Source organism: Meles meles, chromosome 7 (genome assembly GCF_922984935.1).
Source record: "Meles meles chromosome 7, mMelMel3.1 paternal haplotype, whole genome shotgun sequence".
NCBI classification, from domain to species: domain Eukaryota; kingdom Metazoa; phylum Chordata; class Mammalia; order Carnivora; family Mustelidae; genus Meles; species Meles meles.
The window spans coordinates 95190821-95208532 of record NC_060072.1 but is presented as its reverse complement, the minus strand read 5'-3'; positions in this window follow the sequence as shown (position 1 = coordinate 95208532).

Below are 17712 nucleotides of genomic sequence, written 5' to 3'. Positions count from 1 at the left end.
GGGACTATTCGCCTTATTCGTGGTGTTTCTAATATATAGAAAAATTGCCAAGGATCAAGGTTTACTCAAAAGTTAGAATCCTCTTAAGAAATTTAGGTTTTTTTCAACAACTACAAGATGGTTCTATCAAATGGAGATGCAAAAGGAATATTTGTATATTTATATACTTGCAACACACCCAGTTTCCTTTCACGTTTTGTCTGAATCTCTGAGATAATGTGTATTATTGTGAAATCTTCCTCAGCCCCCAAATGTTGAACATTATCCAATTTTCAAAATATACTCATTTTTCCCCCCAAGATATTACAACCTACTTTATGATGGAAGTTAGTAAGTTGAATGGAAGTGTAACTAATTGATTTTGTTTATTCTGTCTTTCTAATGAGTTTTCAAAATGAACACAGGACTCTGTCATGAGATGCTGTCGTTTCAGTCATGGTGTTCTTTTCAGGAATGGGAAGAGGAATACGGGTGCATGCTTATACACTTCTTTTTTTTTAAACCATATCTTTAAAAAAATTTTTTTTATTTATTATTTGACAGACAGAGATCACAAGTAGGCAGAGAGGCAGGCAGAGAGAGAGGAGGAAGCAGGCTCTCTGCTGAGCAGAGAGCCTGATGGGGGCTTGATCCCAGGACCCTGGGATCATGACCTGAGCCGAAGGCAGAGGCTTTAACCCACTGAGCCACCCAGGCACCCCCAAACCATATCTTTTTAAAAAAGATTTTATTTATTTATTTGACAGAGATCACAAGTAGGCAGAGAGGCAGACGGAGGGGGCATGGGGAAGCAGGCTCCCTGCTGAGCAGAGAGCGGATGCTGGGCTGGATCCAGGATCCTGGGATCATGACCTGAGCTGAAGGCAGAGACTTTAACCCACTGAGCCACCCAGGTGCTCCTGCTTATATACTTCTATATATAGGAAAACACTTTGTTTTATTTATTTTTTTCAGTGTTTCAAGATTTGTTGTTTATGCACCACACCCAGTGCTCCATGCAATACGTGCCCTCCATAATACTCACCACCATGCTTACCTAACCCACCTCCCCTCCGAAACCCTCAATTTGTTTCTCAGAGTCCACAGTCTCTAATAGTTTGTCTCCCCATCCGGTTTCCCCCAATTCACTTATCATTTCCTTCTTATAGGAAGACACTTTATTTTAAATCTGAGGTTGAATATCTATCCAAAATTACCCTAAATACTTCTTTCATTAAGTTAGATACAGATTTGTTTATGTATCTTATGTATACAATACTCCAGGCAACGACATTTATCTACACAAGGGAAATTCATTCTAAAAAATGACATCTCATACATATATCTTAGATACATTAAAAATATTAAAATTATCACTGCAAATCTATTTTCTTTCTTAGAGGTAAATATAACCTAGATCCTATAAAGGGAATCACAGTCAAAGAGACAAACTTTATTGTACTTACTTTTCTGTTAGTAGATCAGAGCTTCTGTTGTTTGTTTGACCATAGCCAATATCAAGAATACAATGTTAAAAGTGATATTTTTATAAATATCATTTATAAGTATTTATGTCTTCATATTCACTGACGCATCTGGTATTGCATAGAACTCCCTTTGCTTACTTTCTCCAACAACTTGGACTTGGTAATGGGCTTAATGCTGTTAGAAGCCTTTAAATATTTTCTTACTATCTCCATCATTGAAAAGAAAATAAATTACTCAAAAGGCTGAGGAACTCTCTGCACTGGTGGAAAAAATGAATTTTAAATCATAACAGCAGAGAAAAATGCATACACTATGTCAAATGTGAGTTATCTTTTTAATTGGCAGAAAATGTTAAGAGTGAAAAAAATAAATGGTCCTTGGGGACCTACAGTCAAGAGTCATTGATTTTCTGAGTAATGAAGTTTGGCAAAAACACAAGTAACACTGGCTTCAGTGAGGACTGTGCCTTTGGAGATAGAAGGATGTTAGAGCATCATTTGACACAAGTCAGGAGGGCAACAGTATCATTTAAGTTACGTAGTTAATTTGTTTTAAACTTTCACATCCACTAAGGCATTTGGAAGATTATAATCCTTTATTTATGAATGAAATACTTTATTATATAAATGTTTTATTATCATTGGCTAATTTTAATCAGATAAGCACAAGGAAATGTTTATATAATTATATAAGGCTACCGCTTGCATTACAGAACTTACCTTTTCAGATTTTTTCTCCAAACATATCAATTGCATTATAAGTATTAGTTATGAGTGCATAAAGATTTTCGGTCATATTTTATAATTGAATGCAAAACATATGCTTCATCATTGCATAGTAACACAGATATACTTAAAGCCACTAATTTTGTACTTCAAAATGGTCAAAATGGTAAATTTTATGTTATGTATATTTTACCACAATAAAAACATATGCTTTCATATATTTAAACATTTATTAATTTATTCCATGATATGCCTTTGCTTTTTTTCTAATTATTCAGTATTAATAATGTTGGCTGTATGAATATTTTGGCAATTTTAAACTAATGCCTGTATTAAATGTACAGTGTTCTTTATTTTTTATAGTTATCAATCATTCTATCAAAAGCATTTTCATACAAATATTTTTGCATGTGTGATAATGATTGGTGGAAGTGAAATTTCTAAATAAAAATATTATTATGCTTTTAGAAAATTTGTATAATCAGAGCCATAAGATTATTTTGGATCAAACATGTGTCACCATAATTAGGTTTTAGTGTACACTGTTTTTGTTTTTATGCTTATTTGTATCTTGTTCTTTTAAATAAGTTAAATATGAATTTTAAGATTTTGGCGAATCTTTAAAAGTGTCATTGCTGGGGATGAGTAAAGATGGTGGAGAAGTAGCAGGCTGAGATGACATCAGGTAGCAGGAGATCAGCTAGATAGCTTATCAAACCATTCTGAACACTTACAAATCCAACAGGAGATCGAAGAGAAGAAGAGCAACAATTCTAAAAACAGAAAATCCACCACTTTCTGAAAGGTAGGGCCTGCGGAGAAGTGAATCCAAAGTGATGGGAAGATAGACCATGGGGGGAGGGGCCGGCTCCCGGCAAGCGGCAGAGCAATGGAGTAAAAAATCAGAACTTTTAAAAGTCTGCTCCACTGAGGGACATCGTTCCAGAGGCTAAGCCAGGGTAAAGCCCAGGTGGGGACAATGTGGTCTCAGGTCCCCACAGGGAAACAGAAGGATCAGGGGCATCTGAGTGTCGCCGAGCTCGCAGGTCTTAGAGTGGAGAAGTCAGCTACAGAGATAGAGCCAAAGAGTGAGCTCTCAGCTCAGGGTTACCTTAAATTGTGATCCGAGGAATCCGCCACTTCTCTGTGAGCAGGGACTCCACAAGATCCAGGAGACCACCATGGAAGAGTGCAGTGACCTGTTGGGTTTGGAGACTCCAGGTGGGGCTGTGTGCCAGAGACAGACATACTTGGTCACAGGCTGGGTGAGCTTAGAGGACAGCCAGAGGCCAGGGAGACGGGAGTGATAAAGCACTTTTCTCCAAGGGCGCACTGTGAAGTGGGGTCCTGAGCTCTTGGCTGCTCCAGGCTGGAGATTGGAGGCTGCATTTTCATTCCTGTCTTCCAGAAATCTATGGATAATGTTCAGGGAAAAAAATTAACAAAATGTTAAATTACAGGCAATACAATGGCATTAAATTCATATCTCTCAATAGTTACCCTGCATGTAAATGGGCTAAAGACCCCAATCTAAAGACACAGGGTATCAGAATAGATAAAAAACCAAAATCCATCAGTATGCTGTCTACAAGAAAGCATTTTAGACCCAAAGACACCTCCAGATTTAAAGTGAGGAGGTGGAAAACAATTTACCATGCTAATGGACATCAAAAGAAAGCTGGGTGGCAATCCTTATATCAGATTAATTAGATTTTAAGCCAAAGACTATAATAAGAGATGAGGAAGGACACTCAAAGGGTCTGTCCAACAAGAAGATCTAAAAATTTTAAATATCTATGCCCCTAACATGGGAGTAGCCAACTATATAAACCAATTAATAAAATCAAAGAAACACATCAACAATAATACAATAATAGTAGATTAAAACAAACCACTAATATCATTCTAAATGGAGAAAAACTCAGAGCTTTTCCGCTAATGTCAGGAACACGGTAGGGGTGTCCACTATCACCACTGCTATTCGACATAGTCCTAGAAGTCCTAGCCTCAGCAATCAGACAACAAAAAGAAATTAAAGGCATCCAAATTGGCAAAGAAGAAGTCAAACTATCACTCTTTGCAGATGATATGAAACTATACATGGAAAACCCAAAACACTCCACTCCAATTCTGCTAGAACTTGTACAGGAATTCAGTAAAGTGTAAGGGTATAAAATCAATACACAGAAATCAGTTGCATTTCTTTACACCAATAACAAGACTGAAGAAAGAGAAATTAAGGAGTCAGTCCGATTTACAATTGCACCCAAATCCGTAAGATACCTAGGAATAAACCTAACCAAAGAGGCAAAGAATCTATACTCAGAAAACAATAAAGTACTCATGAAAGAAATTTAGGAAGATACAAAGAAATGGAAAAATGTTCCATGCTCATGGATTTGAAGAACAAATATTGTGAAAATGTCTGTGCTATCTAAGGCAATCTACACATTTAATGCAATCCTTATCAAAATACCATCCATTTTTTTTCAAAGAAATGGAACAAATAATCCTAAAATTTATATGGAACAAGAAAAGACTTTGAATAGCTAGAGTAATATTGAAAAAGAAAGCCAGAGTTGGTGACATCACAATTCCAGACTTCAAGCTCTACTACAAAGCTGTCATCATCAAGACAGCATGGTACTGGCACAAAAACAGACACAGAGATCAATGGAACAGAATAGAGAGCCCAGAAATAGACCCTCAACTCTATGGTCAACTAATCTTTGACAAAGCAGGAAAAAATGTCCAATGGAAAAAAGACAGTCTCTTCCACAAATGGTGTTGGGAAAATTGAACAGCAACATGCAGAAAAATGAAACTGGACAATTTCCTTACACCACGTACAAAAATAGACAGAAAATGGATGAAGGACCTCAATGTGAGAAAGGAATCCATCAAAATCCTGGATTTTGCAAAATCTTCAACCTCAGCCACAGCAACGTCTTCCTAGGAACATCGCCAAAGGCAAGGGAAGGAAGGGCAAAAATGAACTATTCGGATTTCATCAAGATCAAAAGCTTTTGCACAACAAAGGAAACAGTTAACAAATCCAAAAGACAACTGACAGAATGGGAGAAGATACTTGCAAGCAACGTATCAGATAAAGGGCTAGTGTCCAAAATCTATAAAGAGCTTATCAAACTCAACACCCAAAGAACAAACAATCCAATCAAGAAATGGGCAGAGGACATGAAACAGAAATTCTGCAAAGAAGACATCCAGATGGCCAACAGACACATGAAAAAGTGCTCCACGTCACTCGGCATCAGGGAAATACAAATCAAAACCACAATGAGATACCATCTCACACCAGTCAGAATGGCTAAAATTAACAAGGCAGGAAATGACAGATGCTGGCAAGGATGCGGAGAAAGGGGTACTCTCCTACACTGTTGGTGGGAATGCAAGCTGGTGCAACCGCTCTGGAAAACAGCATGGAGGTTCCTCAGAAAGTTGAAAATAGAGCTATCCTATGACCTAGCAATCCCACTACTGGGTATTTACCATAAAGATACAAATGTAGTGATCTGAAGGCGTACGTGCACCCAAATGTTTATAGCAGCAATGTCGACAATAGCCAAACTATGGAAAGAACCTAGATGTCCATCAACAGATGAATGGATAAAGAAGCTGTGCTGTATATACACAATGGAATACTATGCAGCCATAAAAAGAAATGAGATCTTGCCATTTGTGATGACATGGATGGAACTAGAGGGTATTATGCTTAGACAGATAAGTCATTCCTCTGAGAAAGACAACTTTCATATGATCTCCCTGATATGATGAAGTGGAGATACAACTTGGGAGATTTGGGGGTAAGAAAAGAATAAATGAAACAAGATGGGATTAGGAAGGAGACAAACTATCAGAGACTCTTAATCTCACAAAACAAACTGAGGGTTGTGATGGGGAGAGGGTAGGGAGAGGGTGATGGGGTTATGGACATTGGGGAGGGTATGTGCTATGGTGAGTGCTGTGAAATGTGTAAACCTGGCAATTCACAGATCTGTACCCCTGGGGCTAATAATACATTATATGTTAATAAAAAATTTAAAAAAATTTTAAAAAGTGTCATTGATGATTTTTGGCATCTAGTTCATGGCTTTATAGAGTCATATCTTTTTTTTTGTATTTTTAAAAATTTTTTAAACAGCATTATTGTGATATAATTGACATTCAATAAGCTGTACATATTTAAAGTGTACAATTTTGTAATTTTTTGATATATTGTATGTTCCTAAGAAAATAACACCGTAATTGCAATCATAAATATATCAATTATTCTTCAACGTTTTCTTGTGCCCCTTGTCAAATCCTTCCTTCTTGACCCCCACCTCTCTACCCTCACTGCTGCTATTTATAGCCAACATTTTTCATCTGGCTTATTTTATTCAACATGAGTTTTTTTTTAATAAAGATTTTATTTATTCATTTGACAGAGAGAGAGAGATCACAAGTAGGCAGAGAGGCAGGCAGAGAGATAGGAGGAAGCAGGCTCCTTGCGGACCAGAGAGCCAAGGTGGGGCTCGATCCCAGGACCCTGAGATCATGACCTGAGCCGAAGGCCAAAGGCAGAGGCTTAATCCACTGAACCACCCAGGAGCCCCATTCAACATGAGTTTTTGAGATTCATCCACATTATTATGTTTATCTAACTCACTCCTTTTATTTCTGAGAAAAATTCAATTTGTGGATATATCATAATTTGCTTACTATTCACCTGATAAAAGATATTTTGTAATTTTAGTTTTTTTAACTTTTTATTTATTTCTTATTTTTTTATAAACATATAATGTATTTTTATCCCCAGAGGTACAGGTCTGTGAATTGCCAGGTTTACACACTTCACAGCACTCACCATAGCACATACCCTCCCCAATGTCTGTAACCCCCCTCCCCCTCTCCCAACCCCACCTCCCCCCAGCAACCCCCAGTTTGTTTTGTGAGATTAAGAGTCACTTATGGTTTGTCTCCCTCCCAATTCCATCTTGTTTCATTTATTCTTCTCCTATCACCCTAATCCCCCATGTTGCATCTCCATGTCCTCATATCAGGGAGATCATATGATAGTTGTCTTTCTCCAATTGACTTATTTCACTAAGCATGATACCCTCTCGTTCCATCCACGTTGTCGCAAATGGCAAGATTTCATTTCTTTTGATGGCTGCATAGTATTCCATTGTGTATATATACCACATCTTCTTTATCCATTCATCTGTTGATGGACATCTAGGTTCTTTCCATAGTTTGGCTATTGTTGACATTGCTGCTATAAACAGTTGGGTGCACGTATGCCTTTGGATCACTACATTTGTATCTTTAGGGTAAATACCCAGTAGTGCAATTGCTGGGTCATAGGGTAGTTCTATATTCAACATTTTGAGGAACCTCCATGCTGTTTTCCAGAGTGGTTGCACCAGCTTGCATTCCCACCAACAGTGGAGGAGGGTACCCCTTTCTCTGCATCCTCGCCAGCATCTGTCATTTCCTGACTTGTTAATTTTAGCCATTCTGACTGGTGTGAGGTGATATCTCATTGTGGTTTTGATTTGTATTTCCCTGATGCCGAGTGACGTGGAGCACTTTTTCATGTGTCTGTTGGCCATCTGGATGTCTTCTTTGCAGAAATTCTGTTCATGTCCTCTGCCCATTTCTTGATTGGATTGTTTGTTCTTTGGGTGTTGCATTTGCTAAGTTCCTTATAGATTTTGGACACTAGCCCTTTATCTGATATGTTGTTTGCAAGTATCTTCTCCCATTCTGTCAGTTGTCTTTTGGATTTGTTAACTGTTTCCTTTGCTGTGCAAAAGCTTTTGATCTTGATGAAATCCCAATAGTTCATTTTTGCCCTTGCTTCCCTTGCCTTTGCCGTTGTTCCTAGGAAGATGTTGCTGCGGCTGAGGTCGAAGAGGTTGCTGCCTGTGTTCTCCTCAAGGATTTTGATGGATTCCTTTCTCACATTAAGGTCCTTCATCCATTTTGAGTCTATTTTTGTGTGTGGTGTAAGGAAGTGGTCCAATTTCATTTTTCTGCGTGTGGCTGTCCAATTTTCCCAGCACCATTATTGAAGAGGCTATCTTTTTTCCATTTTACATTGTTTCCTGCTTTGTCGAAGATTAGTTGACCATAGAGTTGAGGGTCTATTTCTGGGCTCTCTATTCTGTTCCATTGATCTATGTGTCTGTTTTTGTGCCAGTACCATGCTGTCTTGATGATGACAGCTTTGTCATAGAGCCTGAAGTCCGGAATTGTGATGCCACCCACTTTGGCTTTCTTTTTCAATATTTCTTTGGCTATTTGAGGTCTTTTCTTGTTCCATATAAATTTTAGGATTATTTGTTCCACTTTTTGGAAAAAATGGATGGTATTTTGATAGGGATTGCATTAAATGTGTACATTGCTTTAGGTAGCATAGATATTTTCACAGTATTTATTCTTCCAATCCAGGAGCATGAAACATTTTTCTATTTCTTTGTGTCTTCCTCAATTTCTTTCATGAGTACTTTATAATTTTCTGCATATAGATTCTTAGCCTCTTTGGTTAGGTTTATTCCTAGGTATCTAATAGTTTTGGGTGTAATTGTAAATGGGATTGACTCCTTAATTTCTCTTTCTTCTGTCTTGTTGTTGGTGTAGAGAAATGCAACTGATTTCTGTGTATTGATTTTATATCCTGACACTTCACTGAATTCCTGTACAAGTTCTAGTAGTTTTGGAGTGGAGTCTTTTGGGTTTTCCACATATAGTATCATATCATCTGCCAAGAGTGATAGTTTGACTTCTTCTTTGCTGATTTGGATGCCTTTAATTTTCTTTTGTTGTCTGATTGCTGAGGCTAGGACTTCTAGGACTATGTTGAATAGCAGTGGTGATAATGGACATCCCTGCCGTGTTCCTGACCTTAATGGAAAAGCTTTCAGTTTTTCTCCATTGAGAATGATATTTGCGGTGGGTTTTTCATAGATGGCTTTGATAATATTAATGTATGTGCCCTCTGTCCCTACACTTTGAAGTGTTTTGATCTGGCAGGGATGCTGTACTTTGTCAAATGCTTTTTCAGCATCTATGGAGTATCATATGGTTCTTGTTCTTTCTTTTATTAATGTGTTCTATCACATTGATTGATTTGTGGATGTTGAACCAACCTTGCAGCCCTGGAATAAATCCCACTTGGTCGTTGTGAATAATCCTTTTAATGTACTGTTGAATCCTATTGGCTAGTATTCTGGTGAGAATTTTTGCATCTGTGTTCATCAAGGATATTGGTCTGTAGTTCTCTTTTTTGGTAGGATCCTTGTCTGGTTTTGGGGTCAAGGTGATGCTGGCCTCATAAAATGAGTTTGGAAGTTTTCCATCTATTTCTATTTTTTTGGAACAGTTTCAGGAGAATAGGAATTAATTGTTCTTTAAATGTTTGGTAGAATTCCCCTGGGAAGCCGTCTGGCCCTGGGCTTTTGTTTGTTTGCAGATTTTTGATGACTGCTTCAATCTCCTTACTGGTTATGGGCCTGTTCAGGTTTTCTATTTCTCCCTGGTTCAGTTGTGGTAGTTTATATGTCTCTAGGAATGCATCCATTTCTTCCAGATTGTCGAATTTGTTGGCGTAGAGTTGCTCATAGTATGTTCTTATAATTGTCTGTATTTCCTTGGTGTTAGTTGTGATCTCTCCTCTTTCATTCATGGTTCTATTTATTTGGGTCCTTTCTCTTTTCTTTTTGATAAGTCTGTCCAGGGGTTTATCAATCTTATTGATTCTTTCAAAGAACCAGCTCCGAGTTCTGTGGATTTGTTCTATTGTTTTTTTGGTTTCCATTTCATTGATTTCTGCTTTGATCTTTATGATTTCTCTTCTTCTGCTGGATTTAGGGTTTCTTTATTGTTCTTTCTCCAGCTCCTTTAGGTGTAGGGTTAAGTTGTATACTTGAGACCTTTCCTGTTTCTTGAGAAAGGCTTGTACCGCTATATATTTTCCTCTCAGGACTGCCTTTGCTGTGTCCCACAGATTTTGAACCATTGTGTTTTCATTATCATTTGTTTCCATGAATTTTTTCAATTCTTCTTTAATTTCCTGGTTGACCCATTCATTCTTTAGAAGGATGCTGTTTAGTCTCCATGTATTTGGGTTCTTTCCAGCTTTCCTCTTGTGATTGAGTTCTAGCTTCAGAGCATTGTGGTCTGAAAATATGCAGGGAATGATCGTAATCTTTTGATACCAGTTGAGACCTGATTTAGGACCCAGGATGTGATCTATTCTGGAGAATATTCCATGTGCACTAGAGAAGTATGTGTATTCTGTTGCTTCGGGATGAAATGTTCTGAATATATCTGTGATGTCCATCTGGTCCAGTGTGTCACTGAAGGCCTTTATTTCCTTGTTGATCTTTTGCTTGAATGATCTGTCCATTTCAGTGAGGGGTGTGTTAAAGTCCTCTACTATTATTTATTATTATTGATATGTTTCTTTGATTTTGTTCTTAATTGGTTGATATAGTTGGCTGCTCCCACGTTAGGGGCATAGCTATTTAAAATTGTTAGATATTCTTGTTGGAATGACCCTTTGAGTATGATATAGTGTCCTTCCTCTTCTCTTATTATAGTCTTTGGCTTAAAATCTAATTGATCTGGATTGCATCGGGTGGGAGTCAAGATGGCAGGGAAGTAGGAGGAGGTGCTGTTTTAACCTGTACCCTAAAGTGAGCTGATTACCTACCAAAGAACTCCGACCACCCATGAAATCAGCCTGAGGTCAGAATTATACATGTCTGCATCTCTACAGGAGCAGAAGACGCCAGTGGCAGGTTAAGCAGAGTGGGAACATCGGACTGATATTGGAAGTTAAACAAAAGGGTGAGGGAGCCACCAGAGGTGACCAATTGGAAAGTAATACCCCTATATGAGAGTGCCCTGCGTCTGGGGACCAGCATTAACTTGGAGTCTGTTTAAAAGCACTCAAAAAACAAAGAGCAAAGGATTGCGGGAGGAAATAGTGGTAATCGTGGTGGATAGGGACCGGGATTTAAGTCCCCAGACCCAGGACAGTCTCCCCTGGCACTGAGCCAGAGAGAGTGTGGTGGAGAAATCAGGTCTCGGTCCCTGAGCCGCCAGCATACCCAAGAATGTGTGGGGTCCAGCTCCCGTGAGGGGCTGGGAGCCTCGCTAGATGGCAATCCTGAAACGCGTACGTCCCACACCCTCCCCTGGGAGAGGTGCACACAGGTGCTAGCCTGGAGCTCTGGCATCCAGAAAAACCAGACATTCCCAGCCCAGGACAGCAGGAAAATCTCAGTGTGCGATCTCTGCTTGGAACCTCTCTGGAGGTCTGGAGCCGCCTAGACAGCCACCGCTTCCCTGGTATTGGTCCAACAAGGAGCTCCTGCATCCCCAGGGACCGTGACTCAGAAGCGACTCTGCCAGCAGCTCTGCAGAGCATTCTGAGCCTTCTCTCTGAGAGGGAGGTTGGGGTGCAGTGTGCTCTCCTCTAAACCTCCAAAAACCATCAAAAGCTGTCAAGGCGAGAGAAAACAGATGAAAGAACATAAAAACCCCCAGAGAACAAAAGCCTGAAAAAAAACAGTTTCCTCAGAGCCCGCCCCCTTGAGGGAAGCGGGAGGACCTAACTTAGGGAACATCATTGTCTGAAAACATCTTCTGATGCCCATTAGCATGGTAAATTGTTTTCCACCCCCTCACTTTAAATCTGGAGGTGTCTTCGCATCTAAAATGAGTTTCTTGTAGGCAACATACAGATGGGTTTTATTTTTTTTATCCCTTTTGATACCCTGTGTCTTTTGCTTGGGGCATTTAGCCCATTTACATTCAGGGTAACTATTGAGAGATACGAATTTAGTGCCAATATATTGCCTGTAAGGTGACTGTTACTGTATATTGTGTCTGTACCTTTCTGATCTACTACTTTTAGGCTCTCTCTTTGCTTAGAGGACCCCTTTCAATATTTCCTGTAGAGCTGGTTTGGTGTTTGCAAATTCTTTCAGTTTTTTTTTTGTCCTGGAAGTTTTTTATCTCTCCTTCTATTTTCAGTGATAGCCTAGCTGGATAGAGTATTCTTGGCTGCATGTTTTTCTCGTTTAGTGCTCTGAGTATATCATGCCAGTTCTTTCTTGCCTGCCAGGTCTCTGTGGATAATTCAGCTGCCAATTTAATATTTTTAGCATTGTATGTTACAGATTTCTTTTCCCAGGCTGCTTTCAGGATTTTCTCTTTGTCACTAAGACTTGTAAATTTTACTATTAGGTGACATGGTGTGGACCTATTCTTGTTGATTTTGAGGGGGGTTCTCTGCACCTCCTGGATTTTGATGCTTGTTCCCTTTGCCATATTAGGGAAATTCTCTCCAATAATTCTCTCCAATAGACCTTCTGCTCCCCTCTCTGTTTCTTCTTCTTCTGGAATCCCAATTATTCTAATGTTGTTTTGTCTTATGGTGTCACTTATCTCTCGAATTCTCCCTTCGTTGTCCAGTAGCTATTTGTCCCTCTTTTGCTCAGCTTCTTTATTCTCTGTCATTTGGTCTTCTTTATCACTAATTCTTTCTTTTGCCTCACTTATCCTAACAGTGAGAGCCTCCATTTTTGATTGCACCTCATTAATAGCTTTTTTGATTTCAACTTGGTTAGTTTTAGTTCTTTAATTTCTCCAGAAAGGGCTTTTATATCTCCAGAGAGGGTTTCTCTAATACCTTCCATGCCTTTTTCAAGTCCGGCTAGAACCTTCAGAATCGTCATTCTGAACGCTAGATCTGACATATTACCAATGTCTGTGTTGATTAGGGCCCTAGCCTTCGGTACTGCCTCTTGTTCTTCTTTTTTTGTGGTGAATTTTTCCGCCTTGTCATTTTGTCGAGATAAGAGGATATGAAGGATCAAATAAAATGCTAAAACGGTAGCAAAGACCCCAGAAAAATGTGCTGTATCCAAATCAGAAGAGACCCCCAAATTGTGGGGGGGGGGAGAAAGGGGATAAAAAGAGGTTCAGGGAAAAAAAAGAAAAAAATTAAAAAAATAAAACAAATATAGAAAAAATATAAAAAAGGAAGAAAAAATATATATTTTAGATAAACTAGTCAAAAAGCGTTGAAAAAGGAAAGGGTAAAAGTTTAAAAAAATTTAGCAGAAGAATAAAAAAGAAAGAAAAAAAATTGAAAAAACAAATTGAATTAACCGCAAGACTAAAGAATCATGGGGAGAACACCATGAGTTCCGTGCTTTGCTTTCTCCTCCTCTGGAATTTCGCTGCTGTCCTATGTATTGAACCTGCTTTCCTCGACAGATGAACTTTATCCTGGCTGGATATTTTGTTGATCTTCTGGGGGATGGGCCTGTTGTAGTGACTCTCAAGTGTCTTTGCCTGAGGCAGAATTGCACCGCCCTTACCGGGGCCGGACTAAGTAATCCGCTCGGGTTCGCTTTCGGGAGCTTTTGTTCCCTGAACGCTTTCCATAGAGTTCTGGAGGACGGGAATGAAAATGGCGGCCTCCCAGTCTCCGGCCCAGAGGAGCCGAGAGCCCGGGGCCCCCTCCTTCGTGAGCCCCCAGAGAGCAGCACCCAATCACTCCTGTATCCCCAGACTCCAGCCGCGCTCCGAGCTCACCCAGCCTGTGACTGGTTCAAGGTAACCCTGAGCTGAGAGTTCAGTCCTTGGCTCTGTCTCTGTAGCTGGCTTCCCTGTTCTAATACCTGCGAGCTCTGCAACACTCTAACACGCCGATCCTTCTGTGACCCTGCCGGACTTGGGGCAATGCTGACCCTGCGTGGGCTTCACCCTGGTTTAGGCTCTGGAGAAATGTCCCTCAATGGAACAGACTTTTAAAAGTCCTGATTTTGTGCTTCTTTGCTCCGACACTTGCAGGGAGATGGCCCCTCCCCCCGTGGTCTGTCTTCCCGTTGTTTTGGATTCACTTCTCTGCCAGTCTTACCTTTCAGAAAGTGGTTGATTTTCTGTTTCTAGAATTGCTGTTCTTCTTCCCTTCGATCTCCCATTGGATTTGTAGGTGTTTTCAATGTTTAGATAAGCTATCGAACTGATCTCCGATGCTACCTGAGGTAGTCTCAGCCTGCTACTTCTCTGCCATCTTGACTTCCTCCTCCCTGTGATTTTAGTTTTAAGACACTTACAAGTAAAGCTGCTATGAGCCTTTATGCACAAATCTCTCTAATGACATATCCTTTCATTTCATTGTAGATTGGACAAAAACCTAGGAGTGGAATGGCTGGGGCATACAGAAAGTATATGTGTAACCTTTTAAGAAACCAGTTTTCCAAAGTAGTCACATGATTTTACAGTCCCACCAGTAGTGTAGGAATCTTTTCCTTCCTTCCTTCCTTCCTATTTCTTTCTTTATAAGACTTTATTTATTTATTGGAGAGAGAAAGAGAGAGACAGACAGTGAGAAAGAACCAGAGCAGGAAGGAAAGGGAGGGAGCCTAATTTGGGACTTGATTCCAGCACTCTGGGGTCATGACCTGAGCTGAAGGCTGACACTTAACAGACTGAGCCACCCTGGCACCCCTTATGGTCCACTTATTTTGTATGATCAATTTTTATACTTTTAGACATTCTAGTAGGTGTTGTATTTCCTTGTGATTTTAATTTTTATACACCTAATAGCTAATGTGTTCATTATCTTTTGGTGCATTTAGTTACCATCTGTATATTTTCTTTGGTAAGGTATCTGTTTAAATCATTTGCCTATTTTTAAACTAGGTTGTGAGTTTTCTTATTTTTTTTATTAACATTTAATGTATTATTTGTTTCAGGGGTACAGATCTGATTCACCAGTCTTACACAATTCACAGCACTCCCTGTAGCATATACCCTCCCCAATACTTTTTTTAATTTTTTTTTTTTTTTTAGGAGACAGTTAACTTGTTGAGATGTAACATGAGGGCTGGGTGGATGTTCATGTTCAGTTTCACATTAAGCCCTGCCAATACCAATACAAGCCTGGTAAAATTGGTGCACTGAATCATATTGCCTTACTGCTGATGAATGGAATTTCAGGTCCCATCTCAGCCCCACTGATACATTTCCATAACCAAGAAGGGCAGTGGCTCATATAGCCTCATTGCCTGAGTAGGGGTGGATGATTACCTCCATGCCAGGCCTCACTGCCACCAGCAAGGGGTGTGGGGAGGTGTAGCTTTACCACTTTGTTGCTCTAAGCTCCTAGTAAGGATCTGCTGATAGGTGAAAGCTCTTTATAAGCATTAGCTCACGTTTTTACAGCTCTGTGGCACAGCTGTAATTATTATTACTGTTTGCAGATAAATAAAAATACTAGAGTCCTGCAACTTGTGTAGTGTGGTGCCTCTGGGAAGTGGTGAAGTTTGGATTGAAATGAAGATCCCTGACTCTAGTGGTTGTTCTCTAGTTTTCCTCATTGTACGATTGTATTTCATGGTTGTATATGCAAGTTGTTGAATGTTAGGTACACAGAGTAAAGCAAGGTCCAATGTTAAATAGACACCCTGATCTCCCTTTGCTCCCCTGAAAGCAGAAGTGATTATTTTATGGGGGAAGAGTAAATATCTCTGATAAAATTCCACTTAACATCAGTAATACTGATATACTAAATTCTCTATAACAGGTTTGCTGTCCTTTTTCTTCAAACTCATAGAGCAGTATAGCTGTTATTAATTGGTGTTGTAAGACTCAAGTATTGTTTTGGGGTGCCTGGGTGGCTCAGTATTTTGTGTCTGCCTTCAGGTCTGGTCATGATCCCAGAGTCTTGGGATTAAGCTTGCATTGGGTTCCCTGCTCCACGGGAACCCTGCTTCTCCCTCTCCCTCTGCCTGCCTCTCTGCCTACTTGTGCTCTCTTTCTATCAGACAAATAAATAAAATCTTATTAAAAACACACTCAAGTATTGTTCGGAGAATAGTTGTGCTTATTCTCTTATAGGGTTAAACACGTGGTAAAACAGAGAGGATCCATACTATTGTACATTGCCATAAACAAAACAAAACAAATCTGGACTTAGTAAGGAGAGAGTTTATTCTAAAAAGATTATTATAAATATGAGAGCATACTGCAATAGGGGTAACTATTGCAATAGAAAGAATATTGAAACCATGAGATTTGCCAAGTGTCTCAAAGGTAGGGAAAAGAAGCTTTTCTTGTACACAGAGGAATCCCAGAAGCAGGATGTGGGGAAAGTGGGATGATAGGTATGGGGGAAATGGGAAGAAAAGTTAGCTACCTGATTAGGCATAGATTGGGAAGTAACCAAAGGAAGATTGCCCAAGGCAGTGACAGTTATGCTGAACTCTGTAGGATGGATAAGATTTATCTAAACTATGAACAAAAAACTAAAAACATACAAACAAACAAAAAGCATTTCTAGAATGAAAAAACATTTTTAAGGCATTCTGACAGTCACTCCAAACATCAGCAACCACCACCCTATCAGCTTAGCAGCTATTAACTTTGAGAAAGAACAATCCACCAGCAAAAAGATTATAAGTCACTGAAAGCTAAATGGTTAGCTTTTTATTAAAACAATAAAGTATTTTTATTTATTTAAAATTTTCAGGATTTATGTATTTTTTAATTTTTAAAAATTTTTTATTTTTAAAATTTATTTTCAGTGTTCCAGAATTCATTGTTTATGTACCAAACCCCTTGCTCCATGCAATACATGCCCTCCATAATGCCCACCAAGGCTCACCCTACCTCCCACCCCTCTGCCCTTCCAAACCCCTCAGATTGCTTTCCAGAGTCCACAATCTCTCATGGTTTGTCTCCCCCTCCAATTTTCCCCAACTCCCTTCTCCTCTCCATCTCCCCATGTCCTCCATGTTATTTCTTATGCTCCACAAATAAATGAAACCATATGATAATTGACTCTCTCTGCTTGACTTATTTCACTCAGCATAATCTCTTCCAGTCTGTCCATGTTGCTACAAAAGTTGCATATTCATCCTTTCTGATGGAGGCATAATACTCCATAGTGTATATGGACCACATCTTCCTTATCCATTCATCCACTGAGGAGCATCTTGGTTCTTTCCACAGTTTGGCGACTGTGCCCATTGTTGCTATAAACATTGGGATACAGATGGCCCTTGTTTTCACTACATCTGTATCTTTGGGGTAAATACCCAGTAGTGCAATTGCAGGGTCATAGGGAAGCTCTATTTTTAGTTTCTTAAGGAATGTCCACACTGTTTTCCAAAGTGGCTGTACCAACTTGCATTCTCACCAACAGGTTCCCCTTTCTCCACAACCTCTCCAACACACGTTGTTTCCTGTCTTGCTAATTTTGGCCATTATAATTGGTGTTAGGTGATATCTCAATGTGGTTTCGATTTGAATCTTCCTGATGGCTAGTGATGATGATTTTTTCGTATGTCTGCTAGCCATTTGTATGTCTTCATTGGAGAAGTGTCTGTTCATGTCTTCTGCCCATTTTTGGATATGATTATTTGTTTTGTGTGTGTTGAATTTGAGGCGTTCTTTATAGATCCTGGGTATCAGCCTTTTGTCTGTACTGTCA